General features: G+C 40.4%; 1 long non-coding RNA gene across 1 annotated transcript in view; it reads right to left on the reverse strand.

Annotated features, from left to right (window-relative positions):
• Nucleotides 1-2,450: 2,450 nt before the first annotated feature.
• LOC138641426 (uncharacterized) overlaps nt 2,451-15,363 on the reverse strand; it is a 201,782-nt gene continuing 188,869 nt past the window's right edge. The window contains exon 4 of the long non-coding RNA XR_011313830.1: nt 2,451-2,681. This is a non-coding gene — a long non-coding RNA (uncharacterized lncRNA). The remainder of the gene's footprint in view (nt 2,682-15,363) is intronic.

Below are 15,363 nucleotides of genomic sequence, written 5' to 3' on the forward strand. Positions count from 1 at the left end.
TTGCCTATCCCGAAGAGGCCTTGGACGCACATTTCCATGGACTTTATTTCGGATCTCCCTCTCTCTCAAAAAATGTCCGTCATATGGGTTGTGTGTGACCGCTTTTCTAAGATGGTTCATCTGGTACCCTTGCCTAAGTTACCTTCCTCCTCTGAGTTGGTCCCTCTGTTTTTTCAAAACGTGGTCCGTTTGCATGGCATTCCGGAGAACATCGTTTCTGACAGGGGATCCCAGTTTGTGTCTAGATTTTGGCGGACGTTCTGTGCTAAGATGGGCATTGATTTGTCCTTTTCGTCTGCATTCCATCCTCAGACGAATGGCCAGACGGAACGAACTAATCAGACTTTAGAAACTTATTTAAGGTGTTTTGTTTCTGCTGATCAAGATGACTGGGTTTCCTTTTTGCCGCTTGCCGAGTTTGCCCTTAATAATCGGGCTAGTTCTGCTACCATGGTTTCTCCTTTCTTTTGTAATTCGGGATTTCATCCTCGTTTTTCCTCTGGTCAGGTGGAGCCTTCTGATTGTCCTGGAGTGGACATGGTGGTGGATAGGTTGCATCAGATTTGGAGTCATGTGGTGGACAATTTGAAGTTGTCCCAGGAGAGGGCTCAGCAGTTTGCTAATCGCCGTCGCCGCGTGGGTCCTCGACTTCTTGTTGGGGACTTGGTGTGGTTGTCTTCTCGTTTTGTTCCTATGAAGGTCTCTTCTCCTAAGTTCAAGCCTCGGTTCATCGGTCCCTATAGGATCTTGGAAATTCTTAACCCTGTGTCGTTTCGTTTGGATCTCCCGGCATCGTTTGCTATTCATAATGTGTTCCATCGGTCGTTGTTGCGGAAGTATGAGGTACCTGTTGTTCCTTCGCTTGAGCCTCCTGCTCCGGTGCTGGTAGAGGGTGACTTGGAGTATGTTGTGGAGAAGATCTTGGATTCTCGTGTTTCCAGACGGAAACTCCAGTATTTGGTCAAGTGGAAGGGTTATGGTCAGGAGGATAATTCTTGGGTGATTGCCTCTGATGTTCATGCTGCCGATTTGGTCCGTGCTTTTCATAGGGCTCATCCTGGTCGCCCTGGTGGTTCTCGTGAGGGTTCGGTGACCCCTCCTCAAGGGGGGGTACTGTTGTGAGTAATGGTTTTGGGCTCCCTCTGGTGGTTACTGATGGTACTGGGTGACTTGTGTTCTCTGCGGTCTCTGGTGTCCACCTGTTCCATCAGGTTATGGGAGTTTCCTATTTAACCTGGCTTTTTTGTCATTTCCTCGCCGGCTATCAATGTAATCAGCGTGTCTTTTTACCTCTGCTCCCTGCGTCTGTTATCTTCAGGACAAGCTAAGTTTTGATTTTCCTGTTCCACGTTTTGCTTTATTTTTGTCTTAGTCCAGCTTGCAGATATGTGATTCCTTGCTGCTGGTTGCTCTAGTGGGCTGAAATTACTCCTCATGTTCCATGAGTTGGCACATGAGTTCAAGTAATTTCAGGATGGTTTTTTGAAGGGTTTTTCGCTGACCGCGCAGTTCACTTTTGTATCCTCTGCTATCTAGCTTTAGCGGGCCTCATTTTTGCTGATTCTATTTTCATAACTACGTATGTGCTTTCCTCTCATTTCACCGTTATTACATGTGGGGGGCTGCTATTTCTGTGGGGTGTTTCTCTGGAGGCAAGTGAGGTCTGTGTTTCTTCTAATAGGGGAAGTTAATCCTTCGGCTGGCGCGAGACGTCTAGGAATCATCGTAGGCACGTTCCCCGGCTACTGCTAGTTGTGTGTTTAGGTTCAGGATCGCGGTCAGCTCAGGTTCCATCACCCTAGAGCTTGTTTGGTTTTTGTACTTGTCCTTTTGTGATTCCCTGCCATTGGGATCATGACAGGTGACACCATTAGGCCCAGTTTAAGTTCTACAAAACAGGAAAACCATTAGGAGGCTAATGATGTTTGGATGTGACGGTCAGTTTTTTGAAATTTGCATTCATTAGCCTTCTGACTGAGCAGTCCACCTCTTAGCCACAGGTGTTTTAATCGCAGTAGGTCCATTACCCCTCCACACAGAGAGAGAAATTTAGTCTAAGAAGAGGTTTCACAGGTACCCATTCAGATCAAGACGTTTATTCTCAGCGAGGAAAGGAAAGTTTAGGACCTGGTATACGAGAGATGCCCTAATATGGCTACCAGGTACACATGAATTGGCCAATTTATGCGCTAAACGCTCTAATTTTTTCATATTTCTAGTGCAGTAATGCAGTTCAATTTTTGTGTTTCATGTTAGCATGTTTTGGCGCTGCAGTGTGCTCACCTCACCTCACGGGGAATTGGGCGCAGATAGAGTGCAAGACTCTGTGAATATGCCTCCTCACCATCATCATTCACAGTGCGTGAAAGATAATCCAAAACCCCAGTGTCCACTTGGCACCTGGAACCGGTGGTGGAATGCTCACTCCTGCACCGACAACGGCGTGGGATAGCTGCAGCCTGAGGTGAAGTATCCAGGGGTACTGTTGGACTACTACTGTGGCCTCAGTCCTCATCTTCTTGATTGGCCTCCTGTCCTGCAGAAGGCCCTGCTGGTGGTGGTGGTTGGTTTGTTGATGTTGCTGCTGAAGATGGTCCAGCCACGTCTTCAGCTTCACTAACAGGGTTGACTTTGACCTCGGAGTCGGAAGCAGTTTCCTGTTCAGTACGATTGGATTTGTTCTGTTTTTTAGCACAAAGACAAAAAAAAGTAACTAAAAATGTGTAAAATGTGGGGTCAGGCATGCACTTAAGGATGTAGATCCATAACAGGAGCCAGAAAATTTAGTCGGTCATAATAGATGTACAGCTCTGGCAAAAATTAAGAGACCACCACATTGTTAAATATTAATTATTCTTATTTTTATTCTGTACCGAGCACATGGTTTCTTGCTGACACTATCTAAAACTATTTCTGTGTATGTAGCTCAGAGTATAAGTTAACTCCATATACAGGGAACACGTGATCTGTAGAAATCATATAAATAACGTCTCTAAGGAGGGTGGGGGGCTTTTGTCACGTGGGACGGTCACCTCCCTTCCTTCACCATCATTCTCCATGGACATGGGACAAGACACGAGGAACAACAGCTGTTAGCTACTCCATGCTATGATGACTTCAGACTTCACACAGACAGATGACTCCTACCATTCAGGACCTTGGAAAGATGAGTAACAAGAAAAGCGCTGATATCTACACATGGACAATCTATTTTTATGTTTTCTGCAATTTGGTTTTTCTGTGGACTAGTCAATAAACCACTATACTTTCTTCAGAAAATCATGACATTTTTCTTTTAAGAATAACGCACCTGGTTAAGTCTTGATTAGATATTTTTGCACAATAACGATTTTTAACATTGGCCTAGCCAGCCAGTTTTGATTTTTTGTGCTATTTTTGCGTGAATTTCCTTCTTCTTGCACACGGGGGAAGACAGAAGAGTTCCGCTAGATTGTGCAAGTATTCAGGAATTCCACTTCAAAATTTCAAGTCACAAAGAACTCATACAAGAACCTACAAATTACGAAGACTTTAACAGGTGTCAGACGGATTGACAGCAAGCACTGGTAGTGCTGAAGACAGATGTGCTAAAAATAGCCGTGCTGAAGTCCGGAGCCCAGCGTTGTAAAAGCAAAGGGATTACAAGCTGAGATTTCAAGGTAAGACAAATGGATTTGATTAATTCATATGCTAAATCAAGTCAGATAGAATTTGTAAGTTTGTACGAATCTAGCTTAGAAATATTTTGGTCTAATTTATTTGCAGAATGCAGAATAGCGAATTCGAATTTGAAATTAGATTCTAAGCTAATGTTTAAGAAAAAAGAAAAAGAGCAACTGAAAAATATTTTACATATGGTTTATGTATTTAACGAGTTTGTGACAGAGAAGTCCAAAAAAGACAGTGTAGAAAGAATTTCTAAGGAAACTAATGATGTTCCCAAGATTGACTGTAATGGGAAGAGTGATGAAGATGTGACACACGTATCTGTAATGACGATGACCACCAAAAGTGACATTGACTTTGTGACACAAGATGAAAAACAAGATGGAGGAAGTGTAGGAGTCATGACAATTGACAAAGATGATCTACGAGGGACAGATGTACAAGGGCCACTAAAAATAGAAGATGACTCAGAGTCCCAAAAACTCCAAACTAAATCTAGAAAAATCTTGCTAAAATTATGCAAAATCAAATCTATGAAGTACGAAGAAAATTACATATTTGTTACAAACCCTATGAAAAGATTCAGGAGTCTATCAAAGAAATTCCTCTGAAAGGGTTAAATGCTGAAGGCTCAGATCTCTCTGAGATGTCGGAAATTGACAGATGGAAGCAGGTGAGTATCTCAGGGGGTGCTCAGCTGAACACTCCATTATCACAGCTCTTCAAAGAGTCCATAGGGTTAAAGTTACATTTTGGGATAGGAATTGGCTAAAAATGTAATTATATATTATGATGAGTTATACAATGTATTATTTATTAATGTAATTATTCTATCTCAATATAATTCTGCAGTTATATATATTAATATAGTATACAGTAAATACTGTAGCATATTTGTATAAGTAGAGATTATATTAACTGTATTTTTATATGTATAGTGAAATAATTAAAATTTACTCCAGTAATAATATTTAGAATTACAATTAAATACATTTATTAAATATATACATATGTATAAGATATCTAAATTATTTTGTTTTGAAATAAATATGAAATTAACCTTTATCTTTCATTTTCCCTTAGAATTTTACTTTCAAAGCGAGGATTGAACAAAAAATACCTGTTTCATGAATTTATGTCTTATTCACACAGGAAGCTATATTAACTGCATGATATATATATATTTAACACTTAAAAATAAATAATATATCTAACAACCTAAAAAAATGTGTGTACTACATGTTTTTCTGTAACATTATGTTTTTTCCACTGCATGGTGCATGACGTGACAGCTGTGAGTTAAGGAATATCATATAGCCTTGTTTTTTAACTTTAGGAATTTCCCTCAGCCTATACATGCAAATGGATTCCTGTACCGAAATAGCGTTGGAACATTCAACTCGGGTTTCTTGTAAATGAGTCCAGTCCTTTCTATAGGTTAAAACATAGTGTTAGATAATATTTGGGGAATATTCAAAGGAATATTAGAATACTAAATTTAATAGATTACAATGCGCATTGATTGATAATTAGGATACAATATTTTGGGTTAATATACATGTTTTTTATTCTTTGTATGTGAAATGTATTGTGAACGTCTATGTGTGTCACAGTTTGAGTGACAGGTAACAGAGAATATGGGCAGCTGCTAAGAGTGAACCTAATGCTAAGTGTGTAATGTAAGAGTGACCAGAGCGTGGTATGTGGAATGTGGAATGTGTATGCACAGTTTGACTGAGGCCTCATGATTTATGGTATGTTTGAAAGAAAAGAAAAAAAAAAAAACAACTTTGTGTTTAATAAATAATAAGATTCAGTTAAATTATTAGAATATTAAGATATATTTAAATATTATTATTCAACATATATTTCTTTAGTGATTATTAGTGAATAAGTACAATAACATTTTCCAAATTATAATTTTTTTCATATTCAGTGTTTTTTTATGGTTACATAGATGAGTACACATCTTCAAACAAATATATGCCACAAGTTGATATGACAGTTATAAAAATAATGATTTTTCACTTGGGTTTTTACAAATTAATTTTTTCATAAAATAATATTTTTTGATATTAAGGGGGAAATGTGTTTTTGATCTTGATCACATCATCACATTTCATCAATACCTCTTCTTCACACATTTTAATAAAGAAATATTAATAAGGTATTATTGGGTATAATAACAATAAATATTATAAATGTCATTTTTTTTCCTCAATTAAGGGTATTATATGCAAAGTTGCATAATTTCAATATTTTGGTAATCCAAGGTTATGACAACATCTACATGGGGAAAATATTAAGGGAATGTGTTACTGAGACATAATCTCAGCATTTGTCATCTACATATAAAGGCCTTATTTTTATTTTTATTTTTTATTCTCATTTTTATTTTTCATTTTTTTCCACTTTTCTTTCAATTTTTATTTTTCATTCTTATTTTTCATCAAGGAAAAATCAATATTTAATAGAGTAATGTCTACAAGCATATTTCTTTATCAAATATAGTGATCATATGGTTTCATTATATAAGAAAATTTCAATTCTGAGTTAAATACAACAATTCTTTCACTCATTCATTCATATATATATTCTTATTTTGGTTCATGGCTATACATACTTACATATTATTGGTCTACTGAACATAAATTAATAAAGTTTTAATACTAAATATCAGCACTTGTTACATAAAAGACATACTGACATCTATGGGTTCAAAAAGAAATTACACCTATGACATAAAAATGTCCAATCACATGAAGAATATGGTAAATAATATATCATTTATTATTATTATTTTATTTTCCAAATATAAATTCCATTTTAATATAATTTAATAATTATGTGGATATTATTGATTGCTATGGTACGCTGTGATATTATAAGTTAGGGAAATTACCAGATTTGGTATAGAATAGGGAATGAAGACTTCAATCAAGATACTAAAGACGTTAATAAAGACTTTACATTTTTCTAAATTCAATTGATTCTTAAAAGTTGCAAGAAGAAAAGCCGTTATCCAGAAGTTCCACAAGGTAACAATGCTCTGATTTCTGAGTAATAATAGACTGTGTCAAATACAATTCATGTCACCATTCACAACTACAGCATCCATCACTGACTATCAGTACAGTATCAAAGATGAACTGTGTTATTACGTTCTTATCACGATCCAGTGGTTTCCTATCACCTATAAGACTTCCATGAAAGCTGGTGAACAATCAGGTAATTGTCAGGACGCTACAACCCTGACATGTGTCCTGTGCACTAAGGACTGGTTATGGTGCTATATTTGGCAAGGAAGAGTCAATGTAACCCTTGCTGTGCTGACCAAAGACGTCACATCTGTTCCAACACCAGCGTGGATGATTTGAGGATTCCAATTGATTTCCAAGGCGAGCCAACGTAAGTCCAGGTCTCTAAAGGTGACACTGCACAGATATTAAAGCTACATTTCATCTATGAACTTTGTTTTCTTATCAACATTTGAATTTATGGACTTTGACACATGACACACGGTCTCTACATATCTACATGCTATCATCTATTTCAAAAGACTTATATTAAAGAAGAAGAACCAAGATGAAGACCAGATGACATCAGATGACATCATGGTGAATGAAAAGACGTGGGCACTGCTACTCAGGTGCTCGGGTAGGTTCCCAAACCGTGTGCATATAGATAAGAAGAACCCGGCACTCAACTTTGAATCAAACTTGTGATATTTATTCTGTAGTACGTACTACAGAATAAATATCACAAGTTTGATTCAAAGTTGAGTGCCGGGTTCTTCTTATCTATCAGATGACATCAGACCTGAGATGCTTCAAGTAGATATAGGGAAGTATAATTATATAATTTTATATGAATATTAGTCACGGCTTACCATAACATGAATTTACATATCATTATATTATTGAGAACATATAACATTATTATTATTGATATTATTTATTACATCATTTTGCCAAAGAAGAAAGAAGATTTTATTAATATTTTAATTTGAGGGTTCCAATCAATGTCTGTCACCCTCAAAAGGGGGAATTGTTAAATATTAATTATTCTTATTTTTATTCTGTACCGAGCACATGGTTTCTTGCTGACACTATCTAAAGCTATTTCTGTGTATGTAGCTCAGAGTATAAGTTAACTCCATATACAGGGAACACGTGATCTGTAGAAATCATATAAATAACGTCTCTAAGGAGGGTGGGGGGCTTTTGTCACGTGGGACGGTCACCTCCCTTCCTTCACCATCATTCTCCATGGACATGGGACAAGACACGAGGAACAACAGCTGTTAGCTACTCCATGCTATGATGACTTCAGACTTCACACAGACAGATGACTTCTACCATTCAGGACCTTGGAAAGATGAGTAACAAGAAAAGCGCTGATATCTACACATGGACAATCTATTTTTATGTTTTCTGCAATTTGGTTTTTCTGTGGACTAGTCAATAAACCACTATACTTTCTTCAGAAAATCATGACATTTTTCTTTTAAGAATAACGCACCTGGTTAAGTCTTGATTAGATCTTTTTGCACAATAACGATTTTTAACACACATCAAAACCCAGTCATGGGCAGCACAATCTACAGACCTGAACCCTATTGAAAACCTCTGGAATGTAATCAAGAGGATGATGGATAGTCACAAGCCATCAAACAAAGGAACTGCTTAATTTTTTTGTGCCAGAAGTGTTGTGATAGGCAATTCAGGATCACAATGGACATAGTGGTCAGAGCACATACAGTGATCTGACAATAACCCAAAATAATAGAGCGAGCTCTGAGACGTGGGAACTCTGCAGACCGCAATCCCTAATCCTCTCCAAACAACACTAGAGGCAGCCGTGGATTGCGCCTAACTCTGCCTATGCAACTCGGCACAGCCTGAGAAACTAACTAGCCTGAAGATAGAAAATAAGCCTACCTTGCCTCAGAGAAATACCCCAAAGGAAAAGGCAGCCCCCCACATATAATGACTGTGAGTTAAGATGAAAAGACAAACGTAGGGATGAAATAGATTCAGCAAAGTGAGGCCCGACTTTCTTAACAGAGCGAGGATAGGAAAGATAACTTTGCGGTCTACACAAAACCCTAAAGAAAACCACGCAAAGGGGGCAAAAAGACCCTCCGCACCGAACTAACGGCACGGAGGTACACCCTTTGCGTCCCAGAGCTTCCAGCAAAACAATTAGACAAGCTGGACAGAAAAAATAGCAAACAAATAGCAAAGAAGAACTTAGCTATGCAGAGCAGCAGGCCACAGGAATGATCCAGGGAAAAACAAGTCCAACACTGGAACATTGACAGGAAGCATGGATCAAAGCATTAGGTGGAGTTAAGTAGAGAAGCACCTAACGACCTCAAGAGGTCACCTGAGGGAGGAAACTCAGAAGCCGCAGTACCACTTTCCTCCACAAACGGAAGCTCCCAGAGAGAATCAGCCGAAGTACCACTTGTGACCACAGGAGGGAGCTCTGCCACAGAATTCACAACAGTACCCCCCCTTGAGGAGGGGTCACCGAACCCTCACCAGAGCCCCCAGGCCGACCAGGATGAGCCACATGAAAGGCACGAACAAGATCGGGAGCATGGACATCAGAGGCAAAAACCCAGGAATTATCTTCCTGAGCATAACCCTTCCATTTAACCAGATACTGGAGTTTCCGTCTTGAAACACGAGAATCCAAAATCTTCTCCACAATATACTCCAATTCCCCCTCCACCAAAACCGGGGCAGGAGGGTCAACAGACGGAACCATAGGTGCCACGTATCTCTGCAACAATGACCTATGGAATACGTTATGTATGGAAAAAGAATCTGGGAGGGTCAGACGAAAAGACACAGGATTAAGAACCTCAGAAATCCTATACGGACCAATGAAACGAGGTTTAAACTTAGGAGAGGAAACCTTCATAGGAATATGACGAGAAGATAACCAACCCAGATCCCCAACACGAAGTCGGGGACCCACACGGCATCTGCGATTAGCGAAACGTTGAGCCTTCTCCTGGGACAAGGTCAAATTGTCCACTACATGAGTCCAAATCTGCTGCAACCTGTCCACCACAGTATCCACACCAGGACAGTCCGAAGACTCAACCTGTCCTGAAGAGAAACGAGGATGGAACCCAGAATTGCAGAAAAATGGCAAAACCAAGGTAGCCGAGCTGGCCCGATTATTAAGGGCGAACTCAGCCAAAGGCAAAAAGGACACCCAGTCATCCTGATCGGCAGAGACAAAGCATCTCAGATAGGTTTCCAAGGTCTGATTGGTTCGTTCGGTCTGGCCATTAGTCTGAGGATGGAAAGCCGAGGAAAAAAACAAGTCAATGCCCATCCTACCACAAAAGGCTCGCCAAAACCTCGAAACAAACTGGGAACTTCTGTCAGAAACGATATTCTCTGGAATGCCATGCAAACGAACCACATGCTGGAAGAACAATGGCACCAAATCAGAGGAGGAAGGCAATTTAGACAAGGGTACCAGATGGACCATCTTAGAAAAGTGATCACAGACCACCCAAATGACTGACATCTTTTGAGAAACGGGAAGATCTGAAATAAAATCCATAGAGATATGTGTCCAAGGCCTCTTCGGGACCGGCAAGGGCAAAAGCAACCCACTGGCACGAGAACAGCAGGGCTTAGCCCGAGCACAAATCCCACAGGACTGCACAAAAGTACGCACATCCCGCGACAGAGATGGCCACCAAAAGGATCTAGCCACTAACTCTCTGGTACCAAAGATTCCAGGATGACCAGCCAACACCGAACAATGAACCTCAGAGATAACTTTATTCGTCCACCTATCAGGGACAAACAGTTTCTCCGCTGGACAACGATCAGGTTTATTAGCCTGAAATTTTTGCAGCACCCACCGCAAATCAGGGGAGATGACAGACACAATTACTCCTTCCTTGAGGATACCCGCCGGCTCAGATAAACCCGGAGAGTCGGGCACAAAACTCCTAGACAGAGCGTCTGCCTTCACATTTTTAGAGCCCGGAAGGTACGAAATCACAAAGTCAAAACGGGCCAAAAACAGCGACCAACGAGCCTGTCTAGGATTCAAACGTTTAGCAGACTCGAGATAAGTCAAGTTCTTATGATCAGTCTATACCACCACGCGATGCTTAGCTCCTTCAAGCCAATGACGCCACTCCTCGAATGCCCATTTCATGGCCAGCAACTCTCGGTTGCCCACATCATAATTTCGCTCAGCAGGCGAAAACTTCCTGGAAAAAAAAGCGCATGGTTTCATCACTGAGCAATCAGAACCTCTCTGCGACAAAACAGCCCCTGCTCCAATCTCAGAAGCATCAACCTCGACCTGGAACGGAAGAGAAACATCTGGTTGACACAACACAGGGGCAGAAGAAAAACGACGCTTCAACTCTTGAAAAGCTTCCACAGCAGCAGAAGACCAATTGACCCAATCAGCACCCTTCTTGGTCAAATCGGTCAATGGTTTGGCAATACTAGAAAAATTGCAGATGAAGCGACGATAAAAATTAGCAAAGCCCAGGAACTTTTGCAGACTTTTCAGAGATGTCGGCTGAGTCCAATCATGGATGGCTTGGACCTTAACAGGATCCATCTCGATAGTAGAAGGGGAAAAGATGAACCCCAAAAATGAAACCTTCTGCACACCAAAGAGACACTTTGATCCCTTCACAAACAAAGAATTAGCACGCAGGACCTGAAAAACCGTTCTGACCTGCTTCACATGAGACTCCCAATCATCCGAGAAGATCAAAATGTCATCCAAGTACACAATCAGGAATTTATCCAGGTACTCTCGGAAGATGTCATGCATAAAGGACTGAAACACTGATGGAGCATTGGCAAGTCCGAATGGCATCACTAGATATTCAAAATGACCCTCGGGCGTATTACATGCAGTTTTCCATTCATCGCCTCGCCTGATTCGCACCAGATTATACGCACCACGAAGATCTATCTTGGTGAACCAACTAGCCCCCTTAATCCGAGCAAACAAATCAGATAACAATGGCAAGGGGTACTGAAATTTAACAGTGATCTTATTAAGAAGGCAGTAATCTATACAAGGTCTCAGCGAACCATAATTCTTGGCTACAAAAAAGAACCCTGCTCCTAATGGCGACGATGACGGGCGAATATGCCCCTTCTCCAGGGATTCCTTCACATAACTGCGCATAGCGGTGTGCTCAGGCACGGATAAATTAAACAGTCGACCTTTTGGGAATTTACTACCAGGAATCAAATTGATAGCACAATCACAATCCCTATGCGGAGGTAGGGCATCGGACTTGGGCTCATCAAATACATCCCGGTAATCAGACAAGAACTCTGGAACCTCAGAAGGGGTGGATGACAAAATTGACAGAAATGGAACATCACCATGTACCCCCTTACAACCCCAGCTGGACACCGACATGGATTTCCAATCCAATACTGGATTATGGGCTTGTAGCCATGGCAACCCCAACACGACCACATCATGCAGATTATGCAACACCAGAAAGCGAATAACCTCCTGATGTGCAGGAGCCATGCACATGGTCAGCTGGGTCCAGTATTGAGGCTTATTCTTGGCCAAAGGCGTAGCATCAATTCCTCTCAATGGAATAGGACACTGCAAGGGCTCCAAGAAAAACCCACAACGCTTAGCATATTACAAGTCCATCAAATTCAGGGCAGCGCCTGAATTTACAAACGCCATGACAGAATACGATGACAAAGAGCAGATCAAGGTAACGGACAGAAGAAATTTTGACTGTACAGTACCAATGGTGGCAGACCTAGCGAACCGCTTAGTGCGCTTAGGACAATCAGAGATAGCATGAGTGGAATCCCCACAGTAGAAACACAGCCCATTCAGATATCTGTGTTCTTGCCGTTCAACTCTGGTCATAGTCCTATCGCACTGCATAGGCTCAGGTTTAATCTCAGGTAATACCGCCAAATGGTGCACAGATTTACGCTCACGCAAGCGTCGACCGATCTGAATGGCCAAAGACATAGACTCATTCAGACCAGCAGGCATAGGAAATCCCACCATGACATCCTTAAGGGCTTCAGAGAGACCCTTTCTGAATATAGCTGCCAGCGCAGATTCATTCCATTGAGTGAGCACGGACCACTTTCTAAATTTCTGGCAATATACCTCTATCTCATCCTGAGCCTGACAAAGAGCCAGCAAATTTTTTTCTGCCTGATTCACTGAATTAAGCTCATCGTACAGCAATCCAAGCGCCAGGAAAAACGCATCGATATTACTTAATGCAGGATCTCCTGACGCAAGAGAAAATGCCCAGTCCTGAGGGTCGCCACGCAAAAAAGAAATGACGATCCTAACCTGTTGAACTGGGTCACCAGAGGAGCGAGGTTTCAAAGCCAGAAATAGTTTACAATTATTTTTGAAACTCAGAAATTTAGTTCTATCTCCAAAAAACAAATCTGGAATAGGAATTCTCGGTTCTAACAAAGAATTCTGAACCACAAAATCTTGAATATTTTGAACTCTTGCCGTGAGCTGATCCACACATGAAGACAGACCTTTAATGTCCATTGCTACACCTGTGTCCTGAACCACCCAAATGTCTAGGGGAAAAAAAGGCAAAACACAGTGCAAAGAAAAAAAAATGGTCTCAGAACTTCTTTTTTCCCTCTATTGAGAATCATTAGCACTTTTGGCTTCCTGTACTGTTGTGATAGGCAATTCAGGATCACAATGGACATAGTGGTCAGACCACATACAGTGATCTGACAATAACCCAAAATAATAGAACGAGCTCTGAGACGTGGGAACTCTGCAGACCGCAATCCCTAATCCTCTCCAAACAACACTAGAGGCAGCCGTGGATTGCGCCTAACTCTGCCTATGCAACTCGGCACAGCCTGAGAAACTAACTAGCCTGAAGATAGAAAATAAGCCTACCTTGCCTCAGAGAAATACCCCAAAGGAAAAGGCAGCCCCCCACATATAATGACTGTGAGTTAAGATGAAAAGACAAACGTAGGGATGAAATAGATTCAGCAAAGTAAGGCCCGACTTTCTTAACAGAGCGAGGATAGGAAAGATAACTTTGCGGTCTACACAAAACCCTAAAGAAAACCACGCAAAGGGGGCAAAAAGACCCTCTGTACCGAACTAATGGCACGGAGGTACACCCTTTGCGTCCCAGAGCTTCCAGCAAAACAATTAGACAAGCTGGACAGAAAAAATAGCAAACAAATAGCAAAGAAGAACTTAGCTATGCAGAGCAGCAGGCCACAGGAATGATCCAGGGAAAAACAAGTCCAACACTGGAACATTGACAGGAAGCATGGATCAAAGCATTAGGTGGAGTTAAGTAGAGAAGCACCAAACGACCTCACCAGATCACCTGAGGGAGGAAACTCAGAAGCCGCAGTACCACTTTCCTCCACAAACGGAAGCTCCCAGAGAGAATCAGCCGAAGTACCACTTGTGACCACAGGAGGGAGCTCTGCCACAGAATTCACAACACAGAAGCAGTGTGAAAGACTGGTGAAAAGCATGCCAAGACACATGAAAGCTGTGTTTAAAAATCATGGTTATTCCACAAAATATTGATTTCTGAACTCTTCTTGAATTAAAACATTAGTATTGTTGTTTTTAAATGATTAGGAACTTGCTTTTTTTGCATTATTTGAAGACATGTTGTCAGAAGTTTATAGAATAAAAAGAACAATTTACATTTTACTCAAAAATATACCTATAAAGAGACAAATTAGACAAACTGAACCTTTTGCAGTGGTCTCTTAATTTTTGCCAGAGCTATATATTTTTTTTGTACCATTAGCACCACTCCTGGCCTGATGCTGGCTCTCATGGCGGTACTGGTCACGGCAGCTGCACCACCGTCTAGTGACATCAGACACTGCAGTAACACAATAAATGTTTTAAATAAATGTTTTAAATTTGGATCAGTGTTTGCATTGCCAAATGTAGGTTACAGTGTAATGTGAAAACTCACACTTATCATAACTAATGGTCTTCTACTACCTTAGAAATAGAGAGATTGCAGCAATACTTTTTATAAAAATTAAAATTTATTGATATACATTGTCATTTTTTCAAATCTATATATCTAAACTGGAGTTTCTTCTTTATTAGCATCCATGATAATTAGACTTAATAGAGAATTGTGCTTTTCTCATTATTACTTATTTGTCTAATTATTTGCTTTCATGTGAACCCTTTTAATACAAGTATGTGCTAGAATTGTTGCTAAAATGTATGAAATTGATGCATTTGCTGCAGAATAAAACCCTATTAAGACGCATGGAACTGATTTCAGTAATTAAAAAATCTGACACAAATCTGCTGTGTGTGAATATTTCCTTGTGAAGTTTTTTTTTAAGCTATATCAAAGCTACAGCTACAATAGTGAGCAGTAATTTCTATTAGCAAATATTATTTTTGTTAAATGAAAGAAAGAACAAAATGATGAAGGAAGGAAAGTTTCAGTCTGTCTCTACGAGGCAAGTGTCTGGTTTATGTACTCTCACAGTGAGCCAAAAGGTAAAGTTTGATCTACAGCAAGGTGTCTATAACAAAGTACTGAGGTATTGATTCACTTCTCTGCTGCTTCATTTAGGTTTTAAAAAGGTCAGTGTTGTCTCTGCGTATGATGCATATTCCATGTCAATGATAGATAAGATTTTGGACTTA

The sequence above is a fragment of the Ranitomeya imitator genome, chromosome 6 (assembly GCF_032444005.1).
Source record: "Ranitomeya imitator isolate aRanImi1 chromosome 6, aRanImi1.pri, whole genome shotgun sequence".
Taxonomy (NCBI): Eukaryota; Metazoa; Chordata; class Amphibia; order Anura; family Dendrobatidae; genus Ranitomeya; species Ranitomeya imitator.